General features: G+C 39.3%; 1 pseudogene; it reads right to left on the bottom strand.

The window, feature by feature from the left end:
- Positions 1-554: 554 nt before the first annotated feature.
- On the bottom strand, positions 555-726 carry LOC122026017 (annotated as a pseudogene).
- Between the last annotated feature and the right edge of the window lie 7,284 nt (positions 727-8,010).

The raw sequence follows: 8,010 nt of genomic DNA, 5'->3' as shown, positions 1-8,010 counted from the left end.
ATATTAGGCCCAACGTAGACTTGATATCAATATTTATGCATGCACATAAAAAGAGAGAAAAGAGAAGAGAGGTTGTATGAATAGAAAAGATGAAAGAGAAGAGAAAAGAGAAAGAGAAGAAGTCATATTGGGAAGGAAGAGTAGAATAAGAATAACACATAATTGAGTGCGTCGTTTAGTAAATACTAAAGTAATATATATCTTTTAATCAATTTGAAAATCTACATAAGTCATTTGATAAATTACCAAAAGAACATCCACTATATTTTGAATATTTGAATTATACCTTTTTATTTAAGCAATGTGAATGCATGAAATTAGAATTATATGTGTAGAATTTTGATATGCTACTCATCTTGTGTTGCACACCTCATGTATACTTTAAAAAAAATTAATTTGAAAATATTTTGATATTTGATATTATAACTCAACCTCTAAATATTAAAGATAAAATTGTATTAGTATAATCAAGAGTTTTAAATAAAATAAAAAATTTTAAAAAATAAAGTTAAGTGTGCACCGTCACATACAATCAAATCAACACAGTATAAAGGCAACGCTCTAGAACTCTAGCAGAAGTTGCCAGGGTGGTGCTCTAGAACTCTAGAAGAAATCTAATGTAACTAACTCTCCTTCATAAAATATTAATTTAATTTTTTATATCAGATATTAAACTGAAAAGAATAGATACTATACTTGATTTTAGCAAAAAAAAAAAAAAAGTCGAGAAATATATGTTTTCTAACATCGCCGATCTAAAGTATTTATAAAATTTTCTATTCGCGATGTTGTCAATTTTAAATTGTGAAACTAAAGAAAATCATGACAGTATATATTTTTATATAAAAAATAACTAAAAATTTATTAATAAGGTTTAAATTTATTTTTAATGTGAAAATAAAAAAAATATTAACATAATTTTATTTTAGATTTTACTAAAATTAATTAGTCCATGTTCTTAATAAGGTAAGATTAGGAAATGGAGATGCATTGTTTGTTATTTATGGTTTTAGATAGGGATGTAAATGAACCAAACGATTCACGAGCTATTCGGAGCTCGATTCGGTAAAAAGCTCGTTCGAGTTCGTTCGTTTATCTTATCGAGCCGAGCTCGAGCTCGATTTCGAGCTCGACAGTTTTATCAAGCCGAGCTCGAGCTTAAGGATATTCGGCTCGTGAACTCGCCAACATGTTCATTTATAGGCTCGCGAGCCAAAAAAATAAGCCTTAAAATGAGTTAAAAAACGAGCTCTAAAACGAGTCAAAAAAACGAGCTCTAAAACGAGTCTTAAAATGAGCTTTTAAATTAGTAAAAAAAACGAGCTCTAAAACGAGTCAAAAACGAGTTCTAAACGAGCCCGAAAACGAGCTCGAGCTCGCTTAACGAGTTAGACTCGTTAACTTTGATAATCGAGCTAATAACGAGCCGAACTCGAACTATTCGCGAGCTTGATAATTCTAAAACGAGCCGAACTCGAGTCTTGTGATAAAAGCTCGATTCGAGCTCGAGCCGAACTCGAACTCGAATATAACTTAAACGAGTCGAGCTCGAGCCTAATATTGTTTGGCTCAGTTCGACTCGTTTACCTCCCTAATTTTAGATTCATATGGCCGGGTCAGGATTTGATAAGGAGGGGATCGGACGGCTGTAAAGATCCATAGGATTCCATCACATGGCGTTTTATGGAAAAAGATAATTAATTAGATAAATTTTGTTTAAGGAATTTTCAAATGATTTAGGAAAATAAATTTTTATGGGAAAAAAATAGTTCGATTTGAGTACGATGGAAGATTACTTTGTTTTATGTATATTTATCGCGTGGAATAATATTATTTTTATAATTATTGATTAAAAAAATCTAATGTGCTTGGAATTTAAATAAATACCTTTTTTTCATCACATTCCATTATAAACCAAACAAAAATTTATGACATTCAATTATATATAACAGAAATTAATAATATCAATTAATTAATTAATTATATTGGAAAGGATGGATTTGATATTACGAAAATTTTCTATGACAAACAAAATAAATCAAAAAATACGCACGATGATCAATATAGAAGTACAGTGTCCTTTGATTACGTCTCCCATTTAAAAGAAAATTTTTTACAAATACATTATATTTAGAGTTCGAACTATAAATATTTAGATGATAATTTAAATATCCTATCATGATGTCATAGTCACGAGACATCACATTCAATTATAACATAAATACTAGAGTGTCAATAATAAAGTGCTTCAAGATAAATGTCTCCCTTAAATACTAGTCAATATTTTAAAAGTTAGTAGTCATTCGCGATTTATTTTCTGTGTATTAATTCTGGGATGGATTAACGAGACGTTATGATAAACGCATTTACCTTTTATCACATCATGAACCTCCGTTACTCTAGGAATTTAAGGAAGAGTCCAATCATAGATTTATTATGTAATTTTATTTAAATTATTTATGTGAATTAAATCCATGACCTTCCGATCAGTGTAACTTTTCTTCTACTTTCAAAAGTCAATAATAATAATAATAATCTATTTAAAATTTTAAATAGAATAAATATTTAAAAAATTAAATTTTGATATGAATAAATATTTTAAATACAACTAATTTTGACAAAGATAAAAAAATAGTGTTTTCGTTCGAGGAGGAGATCCTTTTCAATTTACATGTGATCCTCCTATCAAAATTGATTACGATCTATTTTATATTTATTTTCTCATCTAGATTATAGTTTAAAGTCGAGTCAGGTGGTCGAAGGCTATGGGTGATGGGTGGACTATATAGTATTGAGTAGGAGTGACCTGTCCACCATCGGAGATCTCCGACCACTTAGTTCGACCCAAAATTATAATCTAGATGAAAAAATGAATCCAAAGAAAATCGTAATCAATTTTTATCATATTTGGACTATAATCTAATATACAAATTATAAAAAAGATTAGGAATTACGGATGGATCTGGCCTCTTTGTTTAGAATCATGAGAGTCCCCTCGGGTGAGTCTAGTGACTAGCGCATGAGGTGTTGTCACCATGTTTAGAATCATGGGTTAGGCTATTAATTTTTATTGTTGCACATTCTTTTTTTTTTTATGAATCTATTAACATTTAAGCTCGCCCTCAAGGCTATGGTGCAGCGGCAGAGTATTCAGATTATCATCTAGGTATTCGTGGTTTGAGCCTCAGTTATGACGAATTTGTGGAAATTGTTTCTCCAAATGAGACACATAACTAAAGGATGCTGGGTTCCTGGACTGCCCGCTGTGAGCGCTTCATAATTTATCCTGGTGACTGATGAAAAACTTTTATAAGATCGAATCGATCATTCAGACTCGATGTTATCTAACCTAATTAATTTTTTTTATGGGCTAGGTGAATGTTATTACGTCTTTTGCTCTAATGGTTGGCGTTGTTTTTTCTTTTATTTGTAATCAAAAGAGTGCTCCATTTGCACATAAATTTTGACAAAAATAAAAGGAGTCTTTTTTGGAATCATCCAAGATGATGCCTTTTTCTTATTTTTTTAATAAAAAAGAGCATCCCATTCTACTCATTTCCTCCTAAAATAATGCATCTATCCTAACTACAGTAGGTAATATTATTATCTCCTAATCGATCAGATAGATGTATAAAAATATTTGGACAGTCCACTATCTGAAGTTCCCGTGTCATTTGAGGTTTTCAGAAAGAATTTATTATACGTAATTTTATCTAATTTTTTATAAAAAATTATTTTTAGAATTTAAATTCATGACCTTTTAATCATATGATAATAATTTCATCTTTAAACTAATGCTCCCCTTCAATCGATTAGATAGATATATCATGTTCAATAATATTCACACGATTTTATAGCTATGACAATTCATATGGTCAAAGTTATGATTTTATAATTATTATAATATAATAAAATTAACCAAGGACCAAGTCCGAACTAGAGCTGGCTTGGACTCGCGACCAGTTCAGTGTGCTATTACAATTCAAATGCCGATTTGAACAAACGTTTAATCGAAAATTCATTGTTTTTTTAAAAAAATATTTAGATATTTTAATTTAATATATTTATAATATTTTGATAATATTAATAGCATGGTTCAATATTAATTAACATATTCTATCTTTCTATTTAAATTAATTTTTTAATCTATTTAATTAAATTATTTAATGTGAGACTATTTTATATTTCTATTAAAACTAATTTTACAACCTATTTATCTTAAATGTTGTTACGTGAGAGTATTTAAAATTAATTTTATAATTTATTTGCCTTAAATTATTTGATATAAGATTATTCTCCTTTTAACTTACTAAATTTATCAATCTTATCTAACTTAACGTAACTGTCTTCTTATTGAATTCATTTAACATTGAATTTATAAACTATCCTATCTTAGAATCAAAGCGATGAATGCTGAGGATGTGACGTTTCTATTAATCATTGGTGGACTTCTCGTCAGTGAAATCTACAACCATAGTAACATCAGTGCCGAGCCAGGGAGAGGTTCCCCGATGATGACCCTCTAACGCTTAAGTCAACCACCGACGATGTAGAAGAAACGAGGAAGCAAAATGCCAGGATAACTGTAGCTACAGTAGAGATTATGCATACCTCCGTTGAAACTTAGGGCTCTTTATATAGGACTCTCGGGGAGCGCATGCACGCTTCCCGAGACATGCATACTCCTCAAAGCATACCCTGACAAGACGTGTTAGAAAAGTATCTCTAACATCATACTTTGACGACTCGAGCATATCTCTGACAAGACAGCGGAAGCTTCCATCGTACGATCTTCTGCCTGACCATGCTGTCAACCATGCCGCCTGTCGGTGGCACTGGTTCCTAGAAGGATATCACCATCGACTCCCTTTGTCTGTTACTAGGCCGAGCGGAAGAGCCACTCGGCCGATCCTCGTTCACTCGGACGGCTATCCTTCCTAGGGCCGAGCGAGAGAGTCGCTCGGCTAATCCTCGTCCATTCAGATGGTTGTCCTTCCTGGGGCCGAGCGGGATAGCCGCTCGGCCTACCCTTGCCCTTGGGTCGAGCGGGAGGGCCGCTCGGTCATCCTTCCACTGTCCGCTCAGTTGTGACTCCACTCTATCGGTTCTGAGATTTTAGGCAAGTCTGAGCGGATTGGCCGCTCGGCATCTGGATTCGCTAACACTTGGATCTTCTGAGCGTCGGAAGCTCGGTCCGGAGCCGAGTTGTATTGATATCTGGTCGGGTTCTCTTACTTCCGATCGGACGATGACTATCGGGGTGTTGATCGTCTTGACTTTGACCTCCACCGTGTCATTGACCCCTCTGCTGAGCGGGCCCCTCTTCATCACCGGATCACATGCCTCCCCCTCAAGTCTAGTCGGAGGAGGCTGTAAGTCTGACTGACTGGACAAGTCAGTCTGGAGATCGGCTGGTCGATCGGTCGTGCTGCTGGTTGGACCCCGACTGGTTCGCCTGAGGGTCTCGGACAACCCTGAGATTGCTCATTGAGGCCGATCGGTACTTTGTATACTCGCACTTGGAGCAATTTGCAGTTTCTGTCCTTGCTGAGAGCGGTCAACGCTGACATCATCCGAATCCCTTCGAAATTCATGCAAATCATCTCCATTAAAGCCGAGCACGTGCCCACGCCTGTTAATGGCGCTCATTAAATGCTACCCTATAGGCGTGTGCCACGTGTCACTGCCGGCGTCATCGCACGCCCGAAGCGACAGACGTTGATGTGACATTTGGCGGTTTGAATTCAACTGCTGGATCTGCTCTCCGACTTTCATGACCTAGATCGGACGACCCCGGTCGGCCGAGCTCAAGTTTTATAAAGTTGCGGCGGTGGCTTCATCTTCTTACTCTGCATTCTCTGCGATAGCTGCCGGTGTTCCTCTACGTGACTAGCACTCCAGTGACCGTTTGCTCTCCCCAACATCGGCTACTCTTCTGTAAGCTCCTCCGAATCCTCTCTGCGTCCTATCTTCGATATGTTGTGACCCTTGTAAGCTCTCTATATTTCTCTCGTGCTCGCGGTGTTTTCTGTTTGTATTTCTCTCCGTCGAACTCTTTGTTTTCTTATTTTCCGACAATGGCTAGTTCTTCATAGCCGTCGGACCCCTCGCCTGGGTTCTGGTATTGTACCATGGAGACAAGGTTCGATGCGGGCGACGTTGAAAGTCTTAGAAACGCCTTTGGAATCCCTTATGATCATGAGGTCATTTTGGCTTCTTTGTCTAATCGGTCAAATTACCCGCCGAACGACACCATCTGCTTGTTCTAAGACCAGTTTGTGGTCGGCCTGCGATTTCCTATCCATCCCTTTGTCATCAAAGTTTGTAATTATTTTCGTGTTCCTCTTCCGTAACTCGTCGCAAATTCTTTTCGTCTGTTGTGCGGTGTTGTTGTCCTGTTCCGACTGCACGGCATCCCTTTGACCCCTCAAGTCTTTTATTATTTCTACTACCCCAAACAATCTGAGCTGAGGACTTATCTCTTTCTATCTCAGATCGGTCTAGTATTTTTTGATAAGATGCCCACTTCTAATAAACACTGGAAGGAGTATTTCTTCTTCATGCGACTTCCCAAACGGCCAAGCTTCCGGACCCAATGGCAGGTCAGACTACCTCCTCAGCCTGATCTGAAGAAGTACAAAAGTCGACCGGATTACCATCACGCCATGAACATGTTGGCTGGTCAGAAATACCATATCCATAAGCTGCTGCTAGAGGGTGTTATGTATATCTTCGGGCTGAGTCCGATTTGCACGAGGCTCCCGAGCGGCTTAGGTATGAAATTTCTTGGCTCCTTTCTTTTGAGTCTAACTGTTTTGCTTTTTTTTTTTTTTCTTTTGCAACCAAAATCATGATGCGAGCGCACGCGGCTAGCCTGACGAAGCTGAAGGATGCTGAGATCGAAGCGGTCGCTGCCAAGGAAATGGCGAGCCTTGGCCTAACGTCGATCAGTTCCCACGAAGGCACGCAAGCCAAGAGCGGGAAGACCCCCACCACCGTTTAGAGAGCCAGCATCGAAGAAGTTGATGAGCCGCTCCCAACTCTCGAAGCACAACCCACCGCTTGGACTGAAGGTACTGAGTCTTCAGATGATGGGTTGCCACTCGTCAGGTGCAAGAGGCGCCGCACGGAAAACACCTCCCGATCCGCCACCTCGGTCGTGGGTACCGCCGAGCGGGTTGGCACTTCTTCCCCTGTGGCTGTCCCAATAGTGGAAGCCACTTCGTCCGATCGGACACCATCTCTGGCCGAGCCGCCGTCAGAGGCCATCACTGCTCCCCCGGTCTCATTTTTGCCGCCGCCCTGAACCCTACAAAGACCACTGGTGTCCAGGATCGATCCGGCATCTGCCGCCACTCCTTCGAGTCCGGCGGTCTCCTCCTCGTTAGACCCGAGTGGCCGACGATCGATGATAGCGACTCTCAACCTTTCGACGGAAGACTACCTTGAGCAGTGTGCCCGTCCGACCATCCCTGAACACAAGCTTCTGATCTGCAGGCCACTCATCGGTATTTGGGAGGAGGCGAGGGCCTGAGCGACCACGATGTCTCCCGGGCAGCTCGGCAATAGCCATCTGCAGATATCCACGGGAGTACGTTTTTCAATAATCAATTTACACCTTACCTCCGATCGGGGCTAATTTTTTTTGTGTGCTAATAGTACTGGGTGGAGAGCGTGGCCATGTGCCAGTGCCTTTCTTTTGTAGAGGACGAGCTCAAGAAGCTCAAGATCTTTGGTGGAGCATCCTCTTCCCAAGAGCCATCGGTCGCCGAGCTAAAAGCCGATCTGGAGAAGGCCCAACAACTCCTTGTGACCGAGTAATAGAAGTCTGTCGATCAGGCTATCAGGCTAGGCCAGATCGAGACACAGTTGAAGACTTACGACAAAAAGCTCGAGCTGGCCTCCACAAGGAAATAGCGAGCCATCGCCGACCTGGAACTAAAGAACCAGGAGGCTCGGCGGCTCACCCAAAAGCTTAAAGAAGTCGAGGACTATCTGATCGCCGAGCGG

This window comes from Zingiber officinale, chromosome 9B (genome assembly GCF_018446385.1).
Source record: "Zingiber officinale cultivar Zhangliang chromosome 9B, Zo_v1.1, whole genome shotgun sequence".
Classification (NCBI taxonomy): Eukaryota; Viridiplantae; Streptophyta; class Magnoliopsida; order Zingiberales; family Zingiberaceae; genus Zingiber; species Zingiber officinale.
This window is presented reverse-complemented; position numbering and strand designations above follow the sequence as displayed.